This window comes from Sus scrofa, chromosome 1 (assembly GCF_054392235.1).
Source record: "Sus scrofa isolate SSC_HxYL_T2T_F1_AM1 chromosome 1, Sscrofa_HxYL_maternal_Yorkshire_Landrace_v2.0, whole genome shotgun sequence".
Taxonomy (NCBI): Eukaryota; Metazoa; Chordata; class Mammalia; order Artiodactyla; family Suidae; genus Sus; species Sus scrofa.
In genome coordinates this window covers 114,228,777-114,246,050 of record NC_139383.1, presented here as the reverse complement: position 1 = coordinate 114,246,050, position 17,274 = coordinate 114,228,777, and the positions used below count along the sequence as shown (strand labels likewise).

Below are 17,274 nucleotides of genomic sequence, written 5' to 3'. Positions count from 1 at the left end.
CATTACCTAGGCTTAAGAAGGAGTTCATGATTAAAGACTATATTAAATTTATTTATTTATGAAAAACCACTCTTTTTCTGATATGATGTGATGAGATCTTTTTTCAAAGGTGTAGGTAGGTGGGCTTCAGTGCCTTCTGTTGGCTGCTCTCTCTCCCACTGAGAGACTGTGTGTGTGTGTGTGTGTGTGTGTGTGTGTGTGTGTGTGTGTGTGTGTGTGTGTTAAGGAACGGAAAGCTGAAGGCTACCTGAAGTTAGACTGAGAATTATGAATCCTGAGTTTAAAACAGGGAGCCTGTCCTTAACTTGTTGTGTCTGAGTTGGTATTTCTGTTGTGTTGCCAAGATAGCCATAGCTCATGACCCTTGCAAATGTACGATTTCATGTGGGTTCAGTGATTTCTGGATGAGTCTGTGACACAGGATGCCAAAGGCCACGGAGATTATTTAAGACACAAAATGTCAGAAGAGAGTTGGCTCCTCAGAGGCTTTTGAGTTACAAGGGTTTCATCTGAATCCATTTTGAGGGGCATTGGAAAGTACCGCTCACCCCTTCCAATTCATTAATTCCTAACGTTTCCATCACATTGTGACTTTGTCCAGCTCCCACATCTTTCTTCCTCACAGGCAAGAAACTCCCAAGCAACATTTCTCTGTCTGATGGCAGACAGTTGGGGTGCTGCAACCAGGCAGTCACCCTTAAAAATTAATGAGCTTAATGATGGTTCGGAGAAGTGATTGTGATGGTGGTCCGGGAGGGAGGGGCCGGGGGATGGCAGAAGGAAGAAGGCTGGGCTCCTCCTAAGTGACAATGATGGGAGCCCCTGTCCTTATCTCCCCTCCCCACTCGCCCTCCCCCCCTTCTCCCCCCCGAGTCACCACCCCTTCCATCTTCCCCTCTTCACAGGAGCCACAGCAACTAGAAAGACAGGGCGATTATGAAGACGTCAGTTGGAGCGTAGGCAGGCGAGAGGGGCGCAGCGCTCCAGATGAGGTCCGGGGGGAGCTGAGGAGGGTCACTCATGGACGACCGTGTGTGTGTGTCTGACAGACTGTGAAATGGTGCGTTGTTGCACGGCTGCGCTGCACCTGGGCCCTTCATCTGTGATTGATTGGTTTGGTCATGTGTAATGGTCCCATCTGCTCTGTGTTGTTTTTCTTTTTTTACTTATAAACACCGTTCCCAGCGGCTGAGAGAGGATGAGCTATGTTTTGTCATCTTCACTTACACTTTAGCTCAAAAAAGTGGTCAAGTAGGTAAGCTCTAAAGTCTATCCAAGTAATGTAGCGGCAAAGTCTGGGTTTCCCCCTTTGCTTTTGTGTGTGTGTGTGTGTGTGTGAGAGAGAGAGAGAGAGAGTATGTGTGTATTTGTGTGCGTGCGTGCGCGGGCATGTGTGTGCGCGCCCTCCTGCGCACGCGTGTGTGCTTGGAGTTTTCATGCTGCCTGTTAATATCCGAATAGTTCATGAACCACGGAAGACCAAAAAAAATGCAGAAATGATTTGCACAGATCTGTGTATTGTGACTCTTGCTGCAGCGAGGAGTTTTTTTTTTTTTTTTTTTTTTTTTTTGTAACAGAGCCAATACTTAATTAAAACCGCTGACATCATGGTGTTATAATTAAGCGTGGCATTAATTAAGCTGGAATAACGATTTTTTTTTTTTATTAAGAGCTGCTTCTATTGTATAAGACTGTTATCAGCTAAAACCAAAATAATTTTAGAGCAAAAATGAATTCCCTCTAAGCGAGCCTTTTTCAACTTCCCCAAAGTCCGGTCTCAGGACTGTCGTCATCAGGGCTGTGTGTCTGTGTGGATCTGTGTGGGTCTGTGTGTTGGGTGGTGTTGTGATGGGGGGAGAGTGGAAGTGAAATTTGTTTTTTTTCACCCAAAAATGCTGATCGGCTCCTGGCATTCTGATGGCTAATTATGCATCGGAGAGCTTCGACAGCTGCATTCATCATCATAAAATGTAATAATTAATGACATTCCAACAAAGAAAAATATGCAAATGAGGACTCATTAGCATTTTCATATTCAGCTTTGATAATGCTTTTGCTGACAAGGTTGTAATTAATGAAAATTCATGTCGCAGTCAGGAGATTGGATCGGTTTCATTCCGCTCACAATTCCCAAATGCTTGCATTATGGAAAATCGGCAGCTCTGCCAACTTTTCAGGGAAGAAAAAAACACACACACACACTAAAAGCACCAGATGCAAATTAATGGTAGGGAGTCTTTAACTCTTTAAATCACCCCCCTAAATTTCCATCATAGGAAACATGTGATGAGTTTTAAGCTTAAGAACCAGATTCTTTTCTTATAAAAGAAAAAAAGCGATGAAAGTACTTTTGTGACCAAAGTCTGAGAATTTCTGCCAAACTTGAAAAAAAAATTAAAAAAAAAAACACTTCCACCTTTTCCCCTCTTTCCTTTTCCCTTTCAAGACTATTTAAATTGACATAGTAAGACATGTTAGGACAGCCAAGCCCCAGCGTGTTGCGTTCTGTCCTCTAGCTGGCACATTTACGGCAGGACGGTTTATTCATCCTGAAGCCTTTTGGAGACACCTCACCTCGTATTTGTGCTTCCACCTTCCGGTGCCTCCCTCAGTGTGTGTGCTACCCATAAGGTCGAAAGAAAAGCAGGTATTCGATTTCTCTATTCAGGGTGGGATTTTTTTTTTCCTTTTTTAGATGATTTTTTTCCCTGTGCTTTTTCTTTTTAATCTATTCCCTTTGTGGTTTAGTGTAAGAGTTTGGGAATGTGCCCACAATGCTCTCACTCGACACTTCTGGTTTAGTGTTGGGCTTCAAACGTAATTTTGAGAGACACTGGTGCAGTCAAAATGTATACCCCAAAACTCCAGAACAGAGATATTGATCAGCATTCTATTTAGAGAGCCATTAATTTATAAACCCTCTGTGTGTTGCCTTCAAAATGTGGGAGTGGAGTTTGGCAAATAACCATTTGGTGCCAACCTGGTACCATGTATTGTCAGACTAGCCTAAAGGTAAACTGAAAGTTATACCTCACTTTCAACACTAGAAAGAGAAAACCTAAAACGGAGTTCTGACCTGATTTCAGATTTGATCTTCAGGTTAAAAAAATGATTATGATTAAGTCAAATCTTTTTGCTGAGACAGACGCTTTGTAAAAAGAAAAAAAAAAGTTTGTATAAGGATTAAGAGGAGGGGAAATGAAAGCATATTGCTTTAAAAATTGTCAAGTTTATAAGCATTTTCACTCTCAAATGATATAAAACAACTCCCAGGCGGTTCCTAAGATGCTGTTTCCTGTTTATTTAAAGTTAAATTACAATCCCCAAAGTTGCTAGCCAAGCACAGATAATCTAAATATGCTTTGTTTGGGGAAGATAGAAACTTTGATAGGTTAGGTTTTATTTTTTAGATTATCTCAGTGAAATAGAAAGGATCATCAGTTATTTACCGAAAATTTTAAAGTGAATCTTTTTTTTTCTATTATGCAATTAAGAATGACGACATTTTTATTCCTCATTAATCTTTTAGAAATTCCAGAAACAAAATTTTATTTCAGTCTCTTCCTTTTTCCAACTTTTATCACAGTTTGTGCATGAACATGTGTGTGTATAAATGTCTGAAGGTTATGGTGTTCGGCTCTGTCCTCTTTCCTTAAAACTCTATTGCGTTAAACTAGCAGGCAGTAGAGGTTTTTTTTTTTTTTTTTTTCTTGTAGTTTACTTCTTTTTTATGTGGGCAAACTGCCCATCCAGATGGTAGAATTTCACCTGTAAGCAATCTGAAATGATAGGTTAATTTTGACATTTTATCAAGCTTTTTTATATTCTTTTCATACAGTACAACTAAGTACAGAGTAACTACTCAGGATGATGTCTCCTTTTTTTCTTTTTCTTTTAAAGCTCTTCCTGCTGTGATTGGGTCTTCCCCATACCCTCCAAATCTGTATTTGGGGCTCAATTAAAATCTGTGGCTTTAGGCACTTTGCTGCCATTGTCAAAACCACACCTGATGAAATCTTTGACCACTTCTAATATACGTAAATGAGGAAGTGATGGCAGAAGTGAAGGAACAAGTGTCGATGAGCAGGTTGGTGGTGGAAAAGAAGATCCTTTTAATTGTAGAAGCTCAGCGTTCCACTGGCTTTGATAAATTCACTGTTCATCTTCTCCTCCCACCAAATTTACAACTCCTGCTTTACTAAGAATGCCTACCTTGGTGCTAGCAAGCGGAAACCTGAAATTTGGTTTTGTTTTCATTGTGGGTTGCCTCTGGTGGCTTCTGTGACAGAGCAAACTGGAGAGGCTTTGAAATGATTTACTGACCCGTTATCAAGGAGTCCCTTTATTTCTCCAAGAAGGTTTTGGGGTGCTTACGAAGTAGGGCATGAAAGGGAAGGGGAACACTGGAGCTTCTGTACAGTAATGGTAATCACCCTGTATTGACAAGTTAGTTTTGAATGCTATCCTCTTGTTTTTATTTCTAGAAATCATTTGTTGGTATGAATTATTTCTGGTGTTATTTATACAAATAAAGATGGTTCTAGGGGCATCTTCTTCCTTGGCTTATTCCCTTGAGAGAACGTTTTTGAAAGTATGCCACTAAGGTTATACCTGTTAAGATTTGGGACCCTGGTTGTGGCACTGTTGGTTGCTTTTTCCGCTTCCTGTTTTGCAGATGTTAACTCCTTTGGGTTTTGTTTTGTTTTGTTTTTAAGTGATGAGATTTTCACTGTCCAGCAGCAAGCTCCATTTACTGGAGTTATTGAGCTTTGAAATAGGAAATCTGTGGGTGATCAGTATTACCCTCCCCAGAAGCTATGGCTTCAGTCACAGAGAATTACTGCCCCATGACTGAAAATTTTAAAGTTGTTGTTTCATTAAAACATCTGTAGGTTTTCCTTCAGGTATTGCAACAAAATCCACATTTGTTTGTAGCCAGGGAAGCCAGTGTTCCTGGCCTTATTCTCCTCTAGTTGATTCTCATATTTCCCTTGCAAACTTTCCCATTGGTTGGAGTCTGTGGAGAGATTTCAGTGGCTGGCTGGTGGAAATGTTTGGGAGAACATTTGCGTATCAAATCAGCCTAGATATTTGCAATAAAATGTTTGAGAAAAAAAATCCATTTAGGATTAGGAAGTAACTGCTTTAAACATTTTAAAAGCATTAGTGATTTCCCGGAGTATGTTATTCATGAGCCGAGACCTAACCTGATTCTCAAGGGTCAGGCCAGAACCTATATTTTTAAAATATAGATAGTGAATATAGATAAAAATGTAAGATAATGAACGTATCGCTTTAGGATTAAGATCTGTACCTCAATGCAGTATAGAAATTCCCCTCAAATTAAAAGACACTGCATATCCAGAAATTGTTTATGATTTAGTGAACCTGTAAAACACAAGGTGTAGGAAAAGGGCCTCATTCTTTTCCTCCTTTATATAATGTTCCCTCCATAAAACACAATTGTATTGTAGTGATGTGACCTTTGGTTCTGCTGGAGTCCATAAGCTTTCTCTTAGTGGTGAGGATTTGAATGTCAGATCTTTCTCTTTTTTCTTAGTAAAGAATTTAAGGTGGCATTTTGGTGTTCAGATTTATTAAGTTTTAACTGCATTACACTGATGGGTTGGAAACATAGAAAACTCAATGCAGGTCAATGTTTCCCATTTGTTAACAATGTAGGAGTTGAGCATTGACAGTTACTGTACTTAAAAACCCCCCGGATCAGGTGTTATTTTACCATCTGGACATTTTAATTAGTAATAAAAATGTGAATCTGGATGCATAGAAATAGGATCCACAGTACACGGTGGCTCATGCACTCTGTTGGTGTTGAGGTGTGCACAGCTACATTGTGTGTGTGTGTGTGTGTGTGTGTGTGTGTGTATGCATGTGCTGTGCGCACACGCCCAGGTTTAAGTGTAATTGTGTGTTGAGTATGTGTTCATTCCTTTTAGGAAGCCCAAGCAGAGCATTCTGGTGTCTTTTTCAAACTGTGCACTCTGGCAACACCAAAAAAATGAGGCTACTTTTCTTGAATAAGAAGTAAAAATGTGCAATAACTGTACTTGCATTCCTAAGTAATAACTCACCTACATCTTTTTAATGCTCATACTTCCTCATGTAATATATGGCATGACAGAGCAATACAGTGTTGACATTAGAAGTAGGCTTGGGCAAAAGATGTGGCTCCTCCATTTGATAGCTGTGTGCCCTAAGACAAATATATCAACCTCTCTGAGTCTTCCTTTTTTCTCACAGACAGAATGAAAGTATTAATGATAATAGTTATGGTATCTAACAGTGTTATGACGATGCCTATAAGAGCATGTATGTAAAAGCACTTGATAAAGCTATAATTGATTTTTGATACCAGTTACCAGTCATAACTCACATACCATCCTCATAAGTCAATATATTGTCTCATATTAAAAAATAAAGGAGATGCAAATATAACAACAGTAACAAATGTAGTAACTTTAGGACCACCAGAAAATGTGTTCATCATTTTCAACATGAAGCAAAGTGACCCATTTTAGCAAGTATCTGGATATGTTCTTTGAAATAATGTTATTTTTAATTAAGGCAGAAGTGGGTACATTTGAGGAAAATAGTGACCCTCTGGAGAAATGGAGAGTGAAAATAGTTTAGGGAAATGAGTCTTAGTGTCTTCTCATTCGTAAAGATGCATACGTGTTCCTCTTAATCATTCTGAATTTCATGTTTGCAAACCAGTGTGAATACTTAAACGATAGTCATTATTGTTTAGAAAAACCTATCCATTACGATTTACACACACATACACACACACTGTATTATATGTAAATTTGCTCAAGAAGGCAGCACCCAGGAAGTGAGGGTGTTGATCAAATTACTGTTTGACATTGGACCAGATGAGTTTGGACACTTCTGTAGAAAGCTCTGTCAGATTTTATTACAGGTGCAGTTCACTTCCTGAACATTCTTCAGAAAGGATCTGTTTTCTTTACTTAAACGAATGCTACGATGGACTACTGTGGTCGAATGATGCTATTTTGGTCATTTCATCAATTTCATCTTCCTCTCCCTTAATGGAATAAATGCTTACTTTGATTATAATTCACATTTTATTTACTTTCCATTACATTGTTTCTCACAACAAATATTTATTATTAGAGCCAGCCTGGTTTTAATCTGTGTCTTAGAAAGCTTTTAAGACTTGAATCTGGAACATGGGATTAGCAGAAGTAGACAGAGTTCCTTTTTGGTGAAGTGCTAGGAGGAGCTAAATTCAACTGAGGCAGCCTTCAGTTCATTAACTTATCTGGTCAGTATTCAGTAACCTACAGAAGATCCAGAAATGTGCCAGTTATGACTGTCCAGCTTCTCGGGTTTCTTTTTGGACTTGACATTGGAGGCTGGTTTCATTTAATGTCTTATCGCTTTCATTTAAACCTCCCAAGCTAAGGGCCAGTTTCATTTACATCTATTCTAATCTTGTGAGCAGAGAGACGCTACATATTATTTGGAAAGGAGGCAACAGGTCCTCCTCCTTGAAACTTCCTTTGGTAAAAATGGCCCTGTGTGTTGTCTTAACCTTTTAGAGTTCAGGGTTGACAGTCAGGAGATGAGAAAGAAATCGGAGGACTCCTTTAAAAATTATCTCCTGAAAGGGATTCGTCTAAAAAGGGGGCAGGGAGGAACAGCATTTGAAATTTAATAAAAAATAAAATAAAATTCAAAGTAAAGTCTGTAGCCAAACTCCGTAATTGTGATGCATTTGCCGAGTTGCCCTCTTCCGGCGTCGGGCCTGCTCTGATGCCATATGGCCTACCATGGAACATTTAACTTGTCAGAGATAATGGATTGTCCTGGAAGCAGATTTTTGCTTTGAGCATTCGGCTCCTTTCTTGCATTTCACTCTCAGCTCCAGGCTGCAGGATGAAGGATTGTGGTGGAAATGCGAGGAAGGGACACACAGTTGATTCCCCTTAAGAGAGTGACCTATATGCCACAAAATTTTACCCACGCAAAGAGGCATTATCCCCATCACTGGCCTTAGCAAGCTGCATGTCAGAACCATTTAAATTCGCCCGGACTTAACAGATTGTGTACACATTTCAGCATCGAGTGCCTAGCAATCATAAAACATCATCATTTTAATTTATGCAAAAACAGTGTAGCCACATAGGCCAAAAGGTAAGTATTATTTATCATGACCTGCATGTAACCTAAACCACCTGGTTGGTAGATTCTGTAAATTAAGTTTAACTCTCAAATCTACTGAGAATGCTTAAAAAAAAAAAATTACCTGATGGCCACATTATGTGGCTTCATTTTTTTGTTTGGTGAATGAGGTGAGGTTGAAGCAATCACTTAGGTGGATGGACAAGTAGCAACTAATTATTCTGCTAAGCTCTCCGTCTTAAAACTTAAGTGCAAACCTTCAGTTTATTTTAAGGTACTTGAAATTAGAGGTTACACAGCCTGTGGATTATTTAATTTTTTTTCTGTAAATGTAGAAAATATGGTATCTGATGTTGGTATTAATTTGCTGCTTTCATGAGGTAATTCATATTTTTTTCTTTTTCAATTGTTATATTGTTTCTGAAATCATAGACTCTGAAAGTGCTAGGAGGAGTCTGTGACTTTTGCATCTATAGGAAAACTTCCTCTAAAAGGATAAGCAGTGCCCTTTCTACACATACCTGTACGTACATAGATGCAAGGTACTATGGTATAATCTACTATATAGATTCTGGTATAATCAACTATCACCCCACAGCTAATATTATAATACAAAGACCCAGAATAGACAACTTACAAAGAATCAATCAAGCACAAACCAGTGAGAAAATAAGTTAACTTGAATATCTCAATTTAACCATAAATTGTACATATTTGCTCTCGGGTTACAAAAATTAATAGATTTGTATATGACACACAGAATTACTCTAGAAGAAACTCTGTTTGCAGAGGGTAATTTAATATACTCACCAAAACATGTGTGTTTATGTATTAGAAATTTCATATTTAATTTACTTCTACAGTTTTGTGTTTTCGAGATGACTCTTAATATAGAGCAGTAAAAAACTGCAGTAGCATTAAAAATTGATATAACTTCATTTCTGAAGAAAGAAGAATTACTTTGTTTCAATGAACAACTTTCAATGAAGCATTTAAGAAATCTCTGTTAAAGTCAGTATTAAATACTAAAGTGTGCTTGTGCATATTTCTTACTAATCCTAAACCGAACACATTTGTTTTATTAATGCCTCTGATAGGATGATTTTTACCCCCTCCCTGTATTCAAATTTTTGTCCATTGAGGGTGGTGCCTGGCCAGAGCCAGCTCTTGTTGGGACATGTGCGCCCTCTGCTGGCTGCTCAGATTGGAACCAGTTGGTATGTGGGGTTTTTAATTTCTTTTACTTTTCAAGGTTGGGGTTTTTTTTGTTTTTTGTTTTTGTATTTTTGTATGACTAATGAGATATTTGCAGTGATTATAAATTTGTAGGTTAATATGAAGTATGGTCATCAGTTTTCATTAGGAAATGAAGGGCCTTTTTTGTTTTAGGCTTTTTTGGGGGGAGGTTACTTTTGCTCAATAGGCTGTTGATAGCACAAATAACATGTAAAGTATATGCCACTCTTGAGTTAGTAAGTGGTTGTTTTCATATGACTATTAATCATTATTTCCGTTGCTTTCATAGTTTCTCCTGGCCTGATTACATTCTTGTTTGACTAAGTTGGAATGGCCTTAAAAAAGAATCCATCATTGAAATTTTGAAACATGGCTCCTTATATGTAGGTCATGCCTCAAAGAGAGCTCCCTGATAGCCTTGACTGTTTTCACTTTCTTTGTGAAGGAAAATGAGCATGCATTTACATCATAGTGGTTTATAAAGATTTTTGAGTTCCTTGCAGACCAGATTAAGCTCTCCTCCCTGAGAATCAGAGTTGGAGGGGAACCTTTTGTGTTTCATTTTGCTTCTTTAGGTTGTTGTTTCTAGAGTGTCAGATGTTAAAGAAGCAAATCATTGATGGTCTCTTTCTTCCTAGGTTGTAGGATGAAATTATAGAAAGGCAGTTACAGAGGGAACATCTTGCCTGCTCACCATTGCTCAGATGGAGGGTATCCTTGGGTCTTAGTACTGAAGACCAGGGCACTGTGTAATGAATATGTGTTTAACATAGCAATTTTTGTTGACAAGTTTCCATCAAGTTCTTTATAAAAATTAATTATGTATAAGAGAGTTCTACATATCTCTGAAATGATTGAATCAGTTCACTGAGTGCTCTGTGGTGATCCTTATAGTTCTCTTATCTTTGCAAATTTCTCTAAGTTGTAAACAGATTCCATCAAAACACCCAAATCAGCTTCCCGATGTATGAAATGATCAAAGACCTTAGAGCTAGAGAAGCAGGGAAATGTCATCTAAGTTTTTCAATACCAGTTACCTTCAGATGTTTTGGATAAATCATCTGAACTTTTATTTACTTTGATTTATTTAACATTGTCAAATAGTCATGAACTACATTCTAGTGGCTATCCAGTTCCTACTAAATCTGTTATAATGGCATCTTGTGTAGAATCTCAAATGTACATCTTTCCTGTGGTCGCCTGTTGCCATGCGGGAGTTGTTTTAGGTGTTCTCTGTGCTTCTCATTATTCTCATGATTCCTCTTACAGTGTACATTATTGGGTTTGCTCCCCAGCAATTCACCCATCTAAACTCCTAATTTCTAAGAGTAATGTCCCTTATTGAAGTATAGTTAGCCAATGGTAGGTACACATAGGCACCCAACAACTATTTCCTTATCTCATGTTGTTTGGACATCTTTCACAACTCTTCAGAGGATCATTTTTGCAAGCTTCAGGACTGAAAATTGCTGTCTGTAAGCATCTGCTCCACGTGATGTATTTTATTTTCTTGCATATTTTTGATAGGATGCGGTCACTGTTGTGACTACGCCCCTTCTCTCTCCTTCCTCCATTCTTCCTCCTCCCTCATCATCATTTCCTCTGCCTCTCCCCTTCCTTCCTGTGTCCCCCTCCTTCCTCTCTTGATTTAGTCATGATCATACATTCAGCAATCCGGAGGTTTTTCTCAAACATCCTAGTGTGGGACTCAGTGGTTTGTGTAATTTTATCCGTGAACCATCACCTTCCTTGAAGAGCAGGTTCAATGGTTAGCAGTCCTCCTACTCTGCTCTCTGAATGCCCTGAATTGTATTTTGAATTATGGGCTCTTCCACCCGAACTTCTCAGTAGTGTATGTTTAGTAATATAGACCCTATATAATCTAAGACTATAGAAATGGTCATCGAATATATTACAAATGATAATATATGTTTCCCTAAGTTGTAAACACATTTCATCAAAACCCCAAACCAATCTCCCAATATATGAAATGATCAAAGACCTTAGAGCTAGAGAAGCAGGGAAATGTCATCTAAGTTTTTTGATAGCAGTTACCTTCAGATGTTTTGGATAAATCATCTGAATTTTTATTTACTTTGATTTATTTAATATTGTCCAATAATCATGAACTGCATTCTAGTGGCTATCCAGTATATATACTTAGATTATCTTCTGCCTGTGGCTTAAAATGTTACTTATATACATTTGTGTATATGTGTAAGTATAGTACATTTGTATAAGCTGCATTAAAAATTTTTTTGAAACCCCCACCTCCCTTATTTTTGTGCATTCTTGATTATCATATCAGTGCTTGTGGTTCCTTCAAGAGATGATAATGGTTATATTCTAATTGTTAGTTGTGAGCTCAGCTTGGAAACTGAGGCCATCCCCTCAATGTCATGGCTCTAAAATATGTAATTTTCTCATATAGACTCTTTGTAACAAACGTAATATTCAGCCTTTGCCTCTGTGTTCTGTTCTGCTGTACCTAATCTGGAATTTGGTCATTATTATTTTTTACAACTAATGTTAGTAAGGCTCAGAACATCAGTTTAATGGGCAGCACATAATTTATTGCTAAAGGCGATTTGCGTGGTGAGACTTAGCTGCTTATTTTCTTAAAATTTGCTGATAAATTCTAAAGAGTTGAGCAAGCAAGTCTTCCTCCTATGATACTGTCTCTGCTGCATCTGGCTGGGAATGTCATAGAGCTCTTCCAGAGGAATCAAAGAACCAGACTTCTTCCGCTTACATGGAGTTTAATGTCCTTAGTAGAGCATGGGCATGGGGAATAGACAGGGAAAGAGCCCTTTTAGGTTAGCAAACCAAGGCAGGTTCGCTGGAAGTTAAGCCTAGAGTCTAAAGGTGACTCTGTCTTGGGGAAGGAAGCAGGAGGGGACCAGTGGATCTGATAGAAGAGGGTTTTCCTCTCACATCCAGGACACTTATGTCTTGGAATTCTGTTGTTTGTTAGGGCCCTCTACTTGGTAATGTGAGATGAATTTCTTTAAAACCATCAGTCTTCATGAGTGGAGATGAACACATGTAAAGAGTTAGTGCACTTCCAGAAAAAGGCTTCTCTAACCCATGGAAAGGACCTGTCTGAAAGGATCTTGGAGATCAACACATGTTTGCTTTTGAAAAATCCAGCTAAATAGGTTGGATTGAGTAGTCATGGATTTTTTTTGCTGTTGTTTTTGTTGTTGTTATCTACCAGGTTACCAAGTGTATTGGAATTTCCTCTGATGTAACCTGAAAGACTAAATCAGTCCACATAAATCGATTGTTCTTATCCCTGACTTGGTAGACAAATCAGTGGACTTTTATTTAAAAAATAGAGATTCCTAGTCACTTACGATGGAGCATGATAATGTGAGAAAAAAGAATGTATACATGTATGTGTAACTGGGTCACCTTTCTATACAGTAGAAAATTGACAGAACACTGTAAACCAGCTATAATGGAAAAAATAAAAATCATTATAAATGAAAAAAAGGAAAACAAACAAAAATAAAAATATAATATAGAGATTCCAAACCCCATTCCACTGAATGTAAGTACCCCGAGGTACAAAACCCAGGTATCTATTTTCAGAAAAGTTTTACTAATGATTCTCATGATCAGCAGGGGTTCTGAGCCATAGAATTGCATTGCAGGGGCTAGGGGGTATGCTTTTCTGTACACCCATCCTATGTCTTCCTTTCCTCCTAAGACTATAGCAAAAATCTTTAATTTCTACTTGCGTTTGATACCTTTGGTGTGGATGCAAGATTGACCATTTTTCATTTTTATTTGAAAAAGTATTCCATTTCTTCAAATTAAAAAAAAAAATAAGATTTCAAGTACATATGTTGTTTCTTCAGAGGCTCCCCACAGTCCTTCATTGCCTTGGTTCTACCCAACCACCATAGACACAAACCACAATAAAAATAGACAGCAAGGCAGGCAGAACTGTTAAGACCTTATTCACATAAAGCCGGTAGTAAGTTACTCATTAGAAGTAAGTTGAGTGATTTCAGGGTTAGGCTTAGTCCTTCAGGTCTCTAGGGAACCCTTGTACAAATTGCTGATTCAGAAAATCATTACTCCGGTGGCTCAAGTGGCACTTTAGTGGCCTTAAAGAGTTATTTGACACACCTCCCCAAACAACTAAGTTATCCCCATGATTATGTTGATTAATTGCACACTCTGTGGAATTAGTGTTATTTTCAATGAAAGATTTTCCTGCATTGGGAAAAGAAAGCATAAACCTCACATGCTTTAATTTGATAATGTGTGTGCTTTTCCGCTTCTCCTAGGCATGACACCGAGCGAGGGGATGGTTTGGCTGTTGTGTCTAGGGTGGGATAAGTAATCCAAGGCAAAACTTTAGTGTTGCATCAGGATGGTGACTTTTGGTGTACCAGAGGAATGGTTGCTCAAAATGTTGACCAGTTCTAACATTTTCATCCATCAAAGGACTGGATGGATGAAAGGACTGACTTCGAATTGAGTTGATATTATTTGAGGAGAGAGCTGTGTTCCACAGGGAGAAAAAGATGAGTGGAATAATCTTTGTTACCATGATAGATACTGGTCAGACATCTGGAATACTCCAAGAAGAGGTGGCATAATGTGAAATGGGTTTTGGTACAGAAATTGGTAGTTTACGTTCTAGTTTCAACTCTTAATATCTGTATACCTTCTTTTATTGCTACAAACAGGTTACCCTTTCTTAATTTTAGTGACCTCATCTGTCAAATAGGGGTTAAAATGCCCATCTAAGGAATTCTTAGGGTGTTGTCTTAAAAAATGTAAGCTAAATTGCTTTGTATGCTATATAGGGCTTTACAAACATGAGGGCTTTAAGGAGAATTGAATATAGATTCTAAACCATGTTCAGAATCCCCCCAAATGAAGAGTTTTGATGAAGTCTCAAGATACTCTTAAGTGTATCTGGAATTTTGGTACACCCACTGTTTTGAAGGCTGTGCAGTGTCTAGACGGGATGAGGTGAATCAATGACAAAAACCAGCCAAAACTCATAATTTTCTGGGGCAGAGCTCTAGATCATTACTGAGTGTTCTATTTTGATGATTTAACAACATCCGTGAAAGAGAGAACTAATGCTAGTCTTTCCTGGGAACGTGGCTCACCCCCTATTTCTCATCATCCTTTGCTGCAAACTCCGTATCTAATCACTTTTTCCCTGAATTTCCTTTCTGTTCTCAATTTATAAAGAGGAGGAAGAGAATTTTCTAGGTTCTGAAATGACTTTTTTTTCCCCCTGCTAAAATTGAGTTGTAATTCTTTTAGCATGAAATTTACTAAATTTGAATTTTTAAAAGCCTCCTGGAATAGTAAGATTCTGCAGAAGAGAACCAATGGTCTTCTCTGAAATTTAGAAATCAGGAAAATGACCTTAACTTCTGATTTCTTATAAACCCAGGCTCCTTACCTCCATGCCAGGGTCAGAGAAACTTAAAGGTGACCAGCTAGTCAGAACCGCAAAGGTGTATCTGCCTGGAAACATCACAAGTCGAAAATCTTCTCTAAGTCAGTTAAAATAAAGTTGAATCTTTAAACATACATTGTTTATTTGACAGAAGATTACACACACACATATAAACCCAGTGTATGCTTTTAAATGCTTTTTTATAATAATAGTTTTCAGAAATTCATCAGAATTTATGTTAATAGACAAAAAAGATGAGGGCAGGTATGGGTATTCAAAAGTATAGAAAAGATTACATTAAGTGAAGTTAAAAGTCTTTACTACAGGACTTTTCAGAGGCTTTAACGTGCTAAGATTTGATGTCAATTTCCAGGGGCAGGGGAGGGATATAGACAGTTTGACATTTCCTGGGCTTTTAATTTGCCTCCCCCCACCTTTTTTTGGTTTTTTTTTTTTTTTTTTTTTGAAGTCTGTTGTGGGACTACTGTTCCACAGATGACACTTGTGAGTGATGTTATATTGTCCTATATTACAATTTTATTTTTACTTTCACTCTTCTCTGTGCATTAATATGAAGTCATATTCTTCACATGTGGAATGAGTAGAGATGCTTCCAGTTAATGTGGAGATGGTTGCAGTTTATTGTATGACGTCACAGATTCCGCTGTACATCATTTGCACATCTATAAAGTACCTAGAGACCTTTTAGGAGTAAAACACCATGTAAATGTAAATGATCACCACCTCTAAGACACTTTCATTAATTTCATATCAAATTCATGAGTGTTTTGAGCTCTGGGGTTTGAGTCTTCAGTATCGGGCTTCTTGCTTATTTGTAGTTTGTTTTTTTCAGAGTTTAAATACTAGTAGTACAGAACAAGGCAAAGAGCACAGCAGCCTTGGGAATCAAACTGCCAGTGTTTGAATGCTGGCTGGAATATTTACAGCCTTGGTGACTTTGGGCAGTTTTCAGTGTCACAGTTTTCTCATCTGTAAAATGGTGTTTATATTACCTGTCTCACAAGGTTGTTGGGTGGATTGAATAAATCAGTCTACATAACCTTTGGCGTAGCGGGTAATGCATGACAGGGACTCAGGTATTCTTATATGGGCAAGGGAGACAAAGGCAGGCATGGAAAAGGTGGAAGAACTCTAAATAGTAACCTCATGTGTATTTTCAGAAGACTAAGCATTCCAGTTGTTGTTTAAGGAAATACTCTTTTCAATACGTGCCCCTTCCCCCCAGAAGTTAATAACCAGCGATGGGTCGGGGTCGGAGTTGGGGACAGGGACAGAGATTTAGTCTGACTTGAACATGGTTGTGATGTGTTCCTCAGACTGATGGCAGGGAACAAAAGGCTGGCTCCTTAGTTCCCAGAGTGAGAATTAACAATGAAACAGCCTTGCTTGGTATTGTCCTGCAGTATCAGATTTTTTTTTTTTTTTCTTATCAAGGCTTTTCATAGGATGTTATGCTCCACTGTATACGTGCATCTTTTTCAGGGGATGGTGAAACACTTAAGCATTTGTATGTAGTATTGACAGTGGCCTTTTAAGAATGACAGACTAGAAACCCAAACGTGGCCTTGTTATTATCCTACTAGTCACCCGTGGGATCTTTTCTGCCACGGCTTATCTCCAGAAATCATGTTATGGGTAAGTGGTTCTTGTCTGTCTCTTGCACCTTCCAGTTGGATTAAGACCGTCCAGGTATAGTCATCTACCAAAGGTGATACTTCTTAGATGTATCCCTGTGAATGAATGAACGAACTTCTAAGACCATTTTTTCCTTCCTGTAATGTGTTCTTTCTCATCCAATTCCCATGGCATTCCCTTACAATAGGATACCAAGGATATATTGGAAGAAAAATTAGAAGTCAAGTGAAAAATGATACAAGAATATAAAAGTATTAAGTTTAGAATTATATAAACATGAATCAATCATACTGCCCCCCAATTAAATTTTTTTTCCCTTATCCTTGGGGCAGCAAGATAAAGAATGATTGAATAAAACAGCGAAAGGATTGGCCTTTAAAATAATTGAAAGTAGCTTCTATTTTCTGCTTAGATTGAGTTTCTTTTTTTTTGCCCCCCCACAAGGGCAACAGAAGAAGCAAGTGACTCCTTTATCGATTGCCCATTGGTGCCATTTTTAATAATCAAATTTAAAGACAGGTTTTAGCAGCCTATGGGTTTGATTTGGATAGAACACATGTTGACTTTCCGGATTGTTTGCTCACTGTAGACGCCGCCTTGTCCTAGAGACGGGGCTGCGTGTGGAGCTCCTTTGTCTCCAGAAGGATTGATTGACGGATGTTGTGTCTGCTCATTTACAGCATTTTTCTTGTTTAATTTAAAAAATTGTGACATAGGATTTCACATTCCTTGTATACATCATTTTTGCAGAAGAAAAGTTGTTTAGCCAATATGTCGACTTA

The 17,274-nt window shown here is 38.2% G+C and overlaps 1 protein-coding gene across 45 annotated transcripts in view; it reads left to right on the top strand.

Moving 5' to 3' along the window:
* TCF4 (transcription factor 4) overlaps nt 1-17,274 on the top strand; it is a 365,126-nt gene that overhangs the window by 162,047 nt on the left and 185,805 nt on the right. For 7 of the 45 annotated variants that reach the window (XM_084966862.1, XM_021093553.2, XM_084966868.1 and 4 more), the window contains exon 1: nt 2,482-2,647. The exons of the other annotated variants lie outside the window; for them this stretch is intronic. The gene's annotated coding sequence lies outside the window, so the exon portion shown is untranslated. Of the gene's footprint in view, nt 1-2,481; nt 2,648-17,274 lie in introns of those variants that run through there. 45 annotated transcript variants of the gene reach the window in all.